The sequence below is a fragment of the Vicugna pacos genome, chromosome 15, assembly GCF_048564905.1.
Source record: "Vicugna pacos chromosome 15, VicPac4, whole genome shotgun sequence".
Lineage (NCBI taxonomy): Eukaryota > Metazoa > Chordata > Mammalia > Artiodactyla > Camelidae > Vicugna > Vicugna pacos.
The window spans coordinates 48082336-48091490 of record NC_133001.1 but is presented as its reverse complement, the minus strand read 5'-3'; the positions used below and the strand labels follow the sequence as shown (position 1 = coordinate 48091490).

General features: G+C 49.3%; 2 long non-coding RNA genes across 2 annotated transcripts; one reads left to right on the top strand and one right to left on the bottom strand.

Annotated features, from left to right (window-relative positions):
- Positions 1-287: 287 nt before the first annotated feature.
- LOC140685769 (uncharacterized) lies at positions 288-1472 on the bottom strand. Its single transcript, XR_012059186.1, has 3 exons — positions 1361-1472; positions 843-950; positions 288-449 (listed from the first exon to the last, which is right to left on the bottom strand). It is a non-coding gene; the product is annotated as an uncharacterized lncRNA (long non-coding RNA).
- Positions 1473-1544: 72 nt separating this feature from the next.
- Positions 1545-7077, top strand: LOC140685770 (uncharacterized). The gene is made up of 3 exons (XR_012059187.1): positions 1545-1720; positions 4921-4995; positions 6511-7077. It is a non-coding gene; the product is annotated as an uncharacterized lncRNA (long non-coding RNA).
- Positions 7078-9155: the final 2078 nt, after the last annotated feature.

Sequence of the window (9155 nt, the reverse complement as noted above, 5' to 3'; positions counted from 1 at the left end):
CCATTTTCCCCATAATGTGACCAGATCTTATGGTCCTAGAATATAACCAGGGAAGTAAGTCCTGGGAGAAAAATAAGCAAAGAAATCCCATTACGTCTGTCTGGAGTGGAAGTCAAGGCATCCACTGACTTTGGAAAGGGAGTTCTGTGGTCCTGAGGTCCTTTATGGCAACCTGGTGCCTGGGAGCATGGGAGTCCCACCTTGGCAGACAAAAGTGGGCAACCCATCCAAGATAACACCTTGTCTTAGTGTGTTCTGGCTGCTATAACAAAATACCATCAGCAGGGTGGCTTAAAAACAACATTTATTTCTCACAGTTCTGGGGGCTGAAATTCCCAAATCACACAGTGCTGCTGGGTTCTGGTGAGAGCCTTCTTCTGGGTTGCAAACTGCTGCCTTCTCCCTGCGTCCTCACATGGTGGAAGAGGCCAGAGAGCTCGCTGAGGTTCCTTTAATAAGAGCATTAGTTCCATTTATGAGGCCTCCGCTGTCATGACCTAAGCACCTCCCAGATGCCCACCTCCTAATACCATCACCCAGGGGGGTAGGACCTCAACCTCTGCATCTCAGGGGAAACACACAGATATTCAGATCATAGTACATGCCATCCATCAGTCCCTGGCATCTTACTCTGCTTAATTCTATTTGCCACCTGGTAGGTGCTCAATGCCTGTTAGATGGAGCTAAACTGGAATATCTGGGCTGCAGTTTCTCCATCTTTAAAATGAGGGAGTTGGACTAGAATTCTCAGGGTCCTACTAACTCTAACGTACCATAACTCTGCTTATGTCCCAGGGTTGTCCCCATAAGTGAGGACAAAATAAATGTGTTTGTCTGCTTACATTTAGTGAATTATTTAGCATGATGTTTATGGGAGCATGTGTTCATCAGCTGGAGCCACAAAGCCTGCACCACCTTCACGAGCAGAGCAAACCCAGAGAGGCTGGAGCCTGTGAGAAAAAGGACCTCCATCTCCAAGAACATATGACTCCTTCCCCTCCAGACACCCTGGAAATGGTCCCAGGCTATTCCTGCCTGAACTCCCCTTCTCGCATCTAATCAGTTGCCAGGCCTCCTCCATTCTGCTTCTGAGGTTTCTCACTCTCCCGCCCCCTGCCCTCTGTCCCTGGCACCTCCCTAGGATGGCTTCTCAGGCACCAGAGTCTGCCTTTTCCCTACTAAACACCTGCCGTTGCTCACCACCCACACCACAAAGTGAGAGAGATAAGAGAATTGCATAAATACCCACGCTTTCACATTAGAATCTTAAGGTTGACGATGCCCATTGCATTGTTGTGCCATCTGATTATCAAAACAGCCCTCTGAGCCCGAGAGGAGGAGCCCTTTGAAAAGTGCAAACCTGTGGCCCAGGGCACTCAAGAAGACATGTCTGGAAGCCAGATCTCCGACCCCAGCCTGTCCTCTTCCTGGTGCTGCTTCCCTCCAAAGACTAGGTGAAATTTGCTGCTATGAACCTGTCTCAGGTGTGGGTAACCACAGGAACAGAACAGAAACAAAACCCAAGAAAAACAGCCTGTGACATCACAAAGCATCAGATATCACCTTGCCTGGGTGGCCCACCATAGCACTGTGGCTTCTCTGGGGCTCCAGGCAGTAAAGTGTCCTTCCATCCTTACCGGGACTCCACGGGAGGCTGGTGTTTCAGCAGCCACTGCTGGAGGCACAAAATCAGATGCATGATGTTGTGCCTTCCTGACTGGTAAGCCCAGTACCCAGCGCTGCATAAAATCTGCTGGTTGGTAAGGGTGCCCTCACGTGTTACTACAGTGTAATGTCAACCTGGTCTTCGCAGCAGCAACACAGTTCTCGGCATTTCTCTCCTCCCTGCTTTGTCTCCTTCCCAGCTTGCCACTCAGACCACTTTATGTGCTCAGAGACGAAACACAGGCTTTGGCTGATTGCAGCAGCAGCATCTGGGTTTCTGAGTGTGACTCTTACAGCCAGTCTGAATGATTTGTCCCTTTACATTCTACACATATTTACAGTCTTAAAAATGACTGAGGATCCCAGTATGTTTATGTGGGTTATATTTATTGATTTATACTGTATGAGAAACTAAAACTCAGAATTTAAAATTATTTATTTAGTAATTCATTTAAAGTAGCAATAACAAACCCATATTAACAATATTTTAATGAAAAATAACTGGGCTTTTGAAAACAAACAAAAGAAGACTGAAAAGCGTGGCATTGCTTTACACTTTTGCAAATCTCTCAAATGCCTGGCTTAGTAGAAAATAGCTAGATTCTTTTATTTGCTTCTGCATTCAATCTCCAGTCATCTCACAGTGATATAGTCTCCCCTGTACACTCGTGAGACAGTGAGTGAAAAGGGCAACCAACATCTTAGTACTATTATGAAAAGACTTTTGGCCTCCACACTCCCTGAAAGGGTTTGGGAAACCCCTAAGGGGCCGCAGACCATTTCAGGAAGTCCCGAATTAAGAATATGGTCACATGAGCCACAGGCCTAGGAATGGGTCTGGAATCTAAAAAAAAGGTTAATGACTATGACGTTCACGTTCCCTAAGCTTTGCTGACCAAAGAAACTTGGTTGCACTGAGATGGGCAAGGTTCATGCCCCTGCGATGTTCTGGACAGTCTGCTCTCTGGATCCCTGAGCTGCCTGCTCAAGTCCTTCCACCCTAATCTTCTTCAGGATTTCATCACTCTTTTCACATGGTTGGCAGTGGTTTGCAATGCCTTCCCCCTCAGAGAAATCTCTTCTGATGGGGATTTCGGACAAGGGGGACATTGTAAGGCAAGAGATTTGGGGTGTGTTCACTGCAGTCTTTGCCCCCTGAGACTGGCCCCGTGACAATGCCATTTGAGATTTCTGGGTGTTCAGTAGTGATACCCTGAGCCTTGGCAAATGAGGTTCTGGAGTCTGGCTAGTGTGGTTCTGAGACAGCCACTTACTAACTGGGTGACCTTGAGGAGGTCTCTTTGACCTTCTCAACTGTAGTTTTTCCATCTGTAAAATAGAAACCTACCTCTCCAGTGGTGGTAAGACTTACAGACAATATATGCAAAGTACTGAGGTCTTGGCCAGAGAGAGAATCAGTAGCCCTAAACCACAGCTGTACCATTTCCTAAGTGTGCATGACCTGGGCGAGTTCCTTTCAGGAGGACTTGACCTTCCAAATGTTTCCAGTCTCTGACCACTTCTCACATCTGTTCTGTTATCACCCTTGGCCCAGCCATCATCATCCTTTGTCTGACTTAATGCAGGAGCCTCCTAACCCATCTCTCTTCTTCCCCCCAGCCCTCCAGCCCTGGTCTACTCTCCAGTGATGAGAATTAAGTTCTAAGTCAGGTTATGTGATGGCTCTGCTTAAAACCCTCTAATGGCTTCCCCTCTCAGAACAAAACTCAAGTCCTTACAGTGGTCTTCAAGGCCCTATAGGACTTGTCCTGTCCCCTCTCTGAGCTCAGCTCCTACCTCTCACCACTGCATGTCCCAGCCACACTGGTTGCTTCCTGTTTCTTCAACATGCCAGACATCCTCTGACCTCAGGACCTTTGCACTTATTTCTCTCTGCCAAGAATCTCTTCTCCAAATATCACATGACTTATTTTTCATTTCCTTGAGGCCCTTGTTGAAAAGTCCCCTTTTAGAGAGAATTTCCCTGGACACCCTATTTAATATAACACTCCATCCGTCAGTCCTTGGCATCTTACTCTGCTTGATTTTACTTGCTATGTGGTAGGTGCTCGATGCTTGCTGAATTGGGTTGAATCCAATTAGCTGGACTGTAACTTCTCCATCTTTAAAATGAGAGGTTTGGACTAGAATTCTCAGGGTCCTACTAGCTCTAAGGTCCCATAACTCTGTTTATGTCCCTGTACTGGGAAATGATTTGTAAATGAGAACAAGACTGTACCTACAAGTATGTTTTTTTGTTACATTGAATGAATCCTTTAACAAATGACCAAGAATCCTGTTACAGTCTGCTGATTCAGCAGACATCCAAGGATGACCCTTGCCTGTCTCAATGCAGATCTTTGGATAAACAAAGAAAAGGGAAACTGAACTCCATAGATAGATTTTTTTTTTAATGTTAAGTTTCCAGATCAGTATCCAGGTATGTGGCTCACATGACCATATTCTTAATTCAGCAGTTCTCAAAGTGGTCTGAGACATCTTGGGGGCTCCCAAGCCCCTTTCAGGGAGCCCTGAGGTCAAAACAGAGGACCTGATAGCAACCCACTTCCTTTCTGGACTCCTGGCTTTTCTCCCCCATTGGAGCAGCCAGTGATCTTTGTCCAGTGCCACCTGGCCTCCTCCCTTCTCGGCACTTTTCCCACATTTCCACAGGTGCATTCTCAGGGCAGGTGGACAGAACCGTGTCTCCATTCCTGGGGGCACATCCTGAAGCAGCCCACCCCAGCTCAAAGGCAGTGGAAGTCTCATGTTTCTCCTTTAAGTGCATGGGGATTTCGCATTATAGTTTCCATAGGATAACCATTTTTCAACATTTAAATTTATGTATTCAATTATGTTACTTTCAAGAAAACCCAAGAAAGGCAAGTCCCATTTATCATGTGATTTCTGGATTTCCTTGCATATCATGAAATGTCTCTGGAAGCAGGGGTGCCACCTCTACTTCGTTTGAGAAACAACAAGCTCCAGGAAAAGTCCCCGCTCCTCAGTGAGGCGCTGGAGGGCCTCCCCGACCCTGCCCCGCCAGTGGTCCTGCTACGGACATTGGGACCTCGCCCCTTCAACCTTTGACCCATTCTTGTTCTTCTTCCCCCCTGGAAGTCTCCTGTGCCCTGAGATGGGTCCTCCTGGGTCTCTGGTGTCATTCCCTCCTGAACACGCCTCTCCTGCCCCTGCCTCTATTTGGTATCAGTCACTCCAGGTCCATTCTGTCTTTTCGCTCTGAATTTGACGCAGGGCATGCTGCGGGAAGGAAGCTGACTCCTTGTACCTGGTGATGTTCTGTGACGATCAACCCTACGGAGTGGAGAGGTCGGTGGCCTGGGACGCAGCGGGGCCTGGCGGGGCCGGTGAGGGGCTCGCTGCCCGTCGCCCCGCACCCGCAGTTCCCGCTCCAGCCGCATGGTGGGGCGCGCTGGGCGGGAACGCGCGACCCGCGCTGCCTCTGCACCCCGGCCCTCGGGATGCTCCGCGCTCTCCTGCTGACTCTGGGCGCCTCCCTCTGGGAAGGGCCGGCTTGGACCAGCAGGATACCGGGAGGAGGCAGAGCCTCTGAGATGGGGGGTCCTCCCTGGGTGGTACCCAGCTGGTGACGGGCAGGTTGACTAAGAGTCCTCACATCTTGTGGTTCCTTTCTGGAAAGCAGAGGCCTCTGTACGTTTCCAGTGACAATTGCCATCAGTAGCCTCTTCATGTCATCTTGGGCCTGAAAGCTGCAGGGCGTGTGCTTTGCCACTTGGCAGCTATTTGACCCCAGAAGAGCAGCTGCCCTGGTCTAGGCCTGGGTGGCCTCATCTGAAGAAACTAGAGATGCTACTGAGGGGACTTAATAGAAGATGAAGGTAGGATTTTTAGGGTGAAATGTGGGCATACAGGCGCCCCTGCTCCACTCCTGGGCTCTCTAGGACAAGGGCCAGAACTCCACAGTGACCTTGCCTTTGCCAGAACCCCCGCAGGGGCCACCACCCTGCAGGTGTTGTGCGTCGTCCCCTAGGACCTCAGAGCACTGTGGGCCGGGAGCCAGGCAGGCTGAGCAAAGCCAGGCATATATGGTGCCCTGATGATCTGAGTTTCAACCATGTCCGGGGAAGCACAAGGAACCTCCTGCAACTTTTCCCGAGCCTTCCTTGGGATTTTTGAGCACTGCAATTTCCCAGGTCATCTCTGCCCTGTAACCAGCTTGCTTTGTTGGTGGAGGGGGCTAAGGAGGGGGGAGGAGGACTGGCTTCTCAGCTCTCCTTGCACATGTGCAGGTGTGTACCCTACTGCCTACAGACTGGAAAAGAAGGAAACTTTCCTTTGCTGCGTGGTGCTTGAGGTGTGTGAGGGAGGGAGGGAGGGAGGGAGGGAGGGAGTGTGTGTTCTCAGTTAATATTGCTTGAAACTGGTTTCGAGGTGATTGAATGAGAGGCTTCCTGTTTACATTCCACTTTGATAATTGCCATTACAACAGGCTGGAGTGACTCGGAGCTCCAGCCAGAACCTTGGAGAACCTGGGTGCCTGCAGGCTCCCCTGGCTTTGAGCTAGCGCTGCCTGAGCTCAGCCTGGGATGCAGGGGCAGCTCCAGCACTCCTCCCCCATTGGGCGGCGACGTCTCAGTCCCGCCTCCTTACCTCCCATGCTGCCTTCACACTTGGCTTCTCAAGCCTGGACTTTGATTTCCTGTCTCTGCCCAGATGCCTTCTGCTTGCTGTTAGTTTCCTGGTTTTCTGCCACCCCATGCCTAGCCCCAAATCTCCCAGAAAGCGGCCCTGAGTTCTCCATCAGCCAATCCTGAGGGGATCCAAGCATGCTTCCCAACCTATCCACCCCTCATTTCTCTCCAGGAACCCAGCGTAAGTGTTGCCTGCCCTGCAGATCTGCCAGCATTTTTTGGAACCTGAGCATTGCTCCGTATTAGCTGTCCCTCCAGCCTGTGTCACTGCCGGCCTCCTCACAGCCTTCCCTGAAACTCCCAGAAGCCTTCCCTTCCGGCTGCCCTTTGCACTAACATACTGGCCACATGGGGCCACTGCCAGCCAGCCTCTACCTCCGGCCTTCCTGTGTGTTCCCTAACTGTTTCTGTGTGTGGATCTTGCCTGCTCAGCCAGACTGAGAGCTCTTGGAAGTCAGGCCATGGCTCTGTCTGCCCCAGCATGCCCCACTGAGTGCCTGGCTGGGTGCTGGGCACAGAGGGGAACTCAGAAGGTGCTTGCCAAGTGTAGCCTTAGGAGGCTGGATAAAGGTTTGGAGGTGAGGCATGGATTGAGGCTGTGGGACTGTAAGTGCAGTGGTGAAGTTTTTGTAAATGACAGCAAACGCTGATTACAGGAAGGAAGTGAAACAGTTCAATGTAAAAATAATAATAATAATTTAAAAATTAAAGAGCTAAATAAAGAGGATCATTGACAGGTCACCAGCTACAGCAACACCTCCCCCACCTGGAGCTGTTGATATAATTGAAGGAAGCATCCAGGGTCTCTGAGCAGTCAAAACCGATGTCATAAACTGTGCATTGATGCTTATGCACTTTACACCCAGTTGAACCCTTTGGTGCTATGTACTCAGGAATCCCTGCTTTTATGAACATTTCTGACAAATGTGGGCATCTGGTTTGTAAATCACAACAGATTAGGAGCACAAATCAAAGTGTCATTAAACTGCTTTGGGCTGACATTCTGACAGCAGGGGAGGTGACAGCTGACAGCCGCAGTAGTAGTAAGGGATGAGACTGGTGATCTCTCAGCGGGACTCTGCAAGCCCAGCAGCCCGGGGCCATCCGGCAGGGGCGCAGAGCCACACCCAGACCAGCCGTGCCCTCTAAGCCCAGCGTCACTGTGCAGCTCAACCTGGACACGGAGGTTCATAATGATTAACCTTGAGTCACGAAGAAAAGTTAACTGATATTCAAATGACCCTGTTTAAGAAGTTGAGGAAGCACCTTATTCATTTTAAGTTAGTTAGTTTCCCTCCAAAACAGAACTTATTTTAGGAGGCTTAAAAGAAGACTTTGTTAAATAGAAAACCGAGCAGTAGCTTCCATGTCTGATTTCCTAAGTCCTTTGTACACGTGCTCCCATTTGGGAGCTGCACAATTTATCACCGCTTTAGAGATGAGGGAAAGTGACTCACTGAGGGTCCCAGGGTCTAAGTAAAAATGCCAGGATCAATGTCGTGTCCTTGACACGTCCACCAGCTCCACTTCTTCCCGTCTCTCCAGGATGACTCAGCCCCCCGAGGGCTCCAGATGGATGTTACTGTCCTCATATTGAAAATGTTCTCTTCCTCAGCTGTCTCCTTCCCTCCTGGTCTGTTGCTAATCCCCCCTACCCCAGCAGCCCAGGGCCACTGGGCATGACTCACCCACACTGCATCCCTTCCACTAGCATATCTCAGCACTGGGCATCTCACCATTAATATCACTTTGGTTTAAGGCCTGGAGCTCTTCAGATCAGATTGGTTCCTCAGGAAGAGAATAGGCTGGACATATGCCATCAGCTCCTCTAACTCAGAGTTAACCATTTACCAAGAGACAGTATGACTTAGTGGGCTCTAGGGTCAAACTTCCTGGGTTCAAATTCCAGCTCTGATACCTACTAGCTGTGTGGTCTTGGGAAAGTTACTTAATCTCTCTGTGCCTTGGTTTTCCCTATCTGTAAAATGCAGATAATAGCAATACTTAACTCACAGCGTTGTTGTGACTATCAAGAAAGTACATGCAAAATGCTTAAAATTGTGCCTGGGACTGAGCAAGCATTTGACAAATATCGGTTGTTATTGCCAACACAAGGCAATTTACAGAGATCATCCCCATCATCTGCCTCAAACTCTATTTTTAACAATAAGACTGGTTATAAAGAACCTTGAATTGTCCTACCAAGGTACTAAGGTAGGTATAAGCTTTCCCATCTTGTAGCTGAGGCTCCTGAAACAGAGATGTAGTGACTGACTCCAGGACAGAGTGCCAGAGGGTAGCAGAATTGGGATTGGTACCTGGGTGCTATGGGCTGAATGTGTGTCCCCCGCAAGGTGGAGTGTTAGGAAAAGGGGCCTTTGGGGAAGTATTAGGTCACGAGGGCAGAGCCTTACGAAAAGGATTAATTCTTTTATGAAAGAGATGCCCGAGACCTACCTTGTCCCTTCCACCACATGCAGTATGTGCGATTCCCCTAGAAGGTACCAGCTATCAATCAGAGGGGGGCCCTCACCCAACAACAAATCTGCTGGTGCCATGATCTTGGACTTCCCAGCCTCCAGGACTGTGAGAAATAAATGTCTGTTGCTTATAAGCTGCTCAGTCTCTGGTATTTTCTTATCCTGAACAGACTAAGACACTGGGGTCTCCCTGACATTTGAGTCATGATCTTTCCGCGACATCTTAACTGCCTCTCTCAGTAGAAATGTCAAGAGAATTACTTCCTTGGGAATGTGGGTAAGAGTAGTCTTACTGCTTCTGAAAACTAGAGTTCCTGCTTTAAACTCCCGCTTGAAG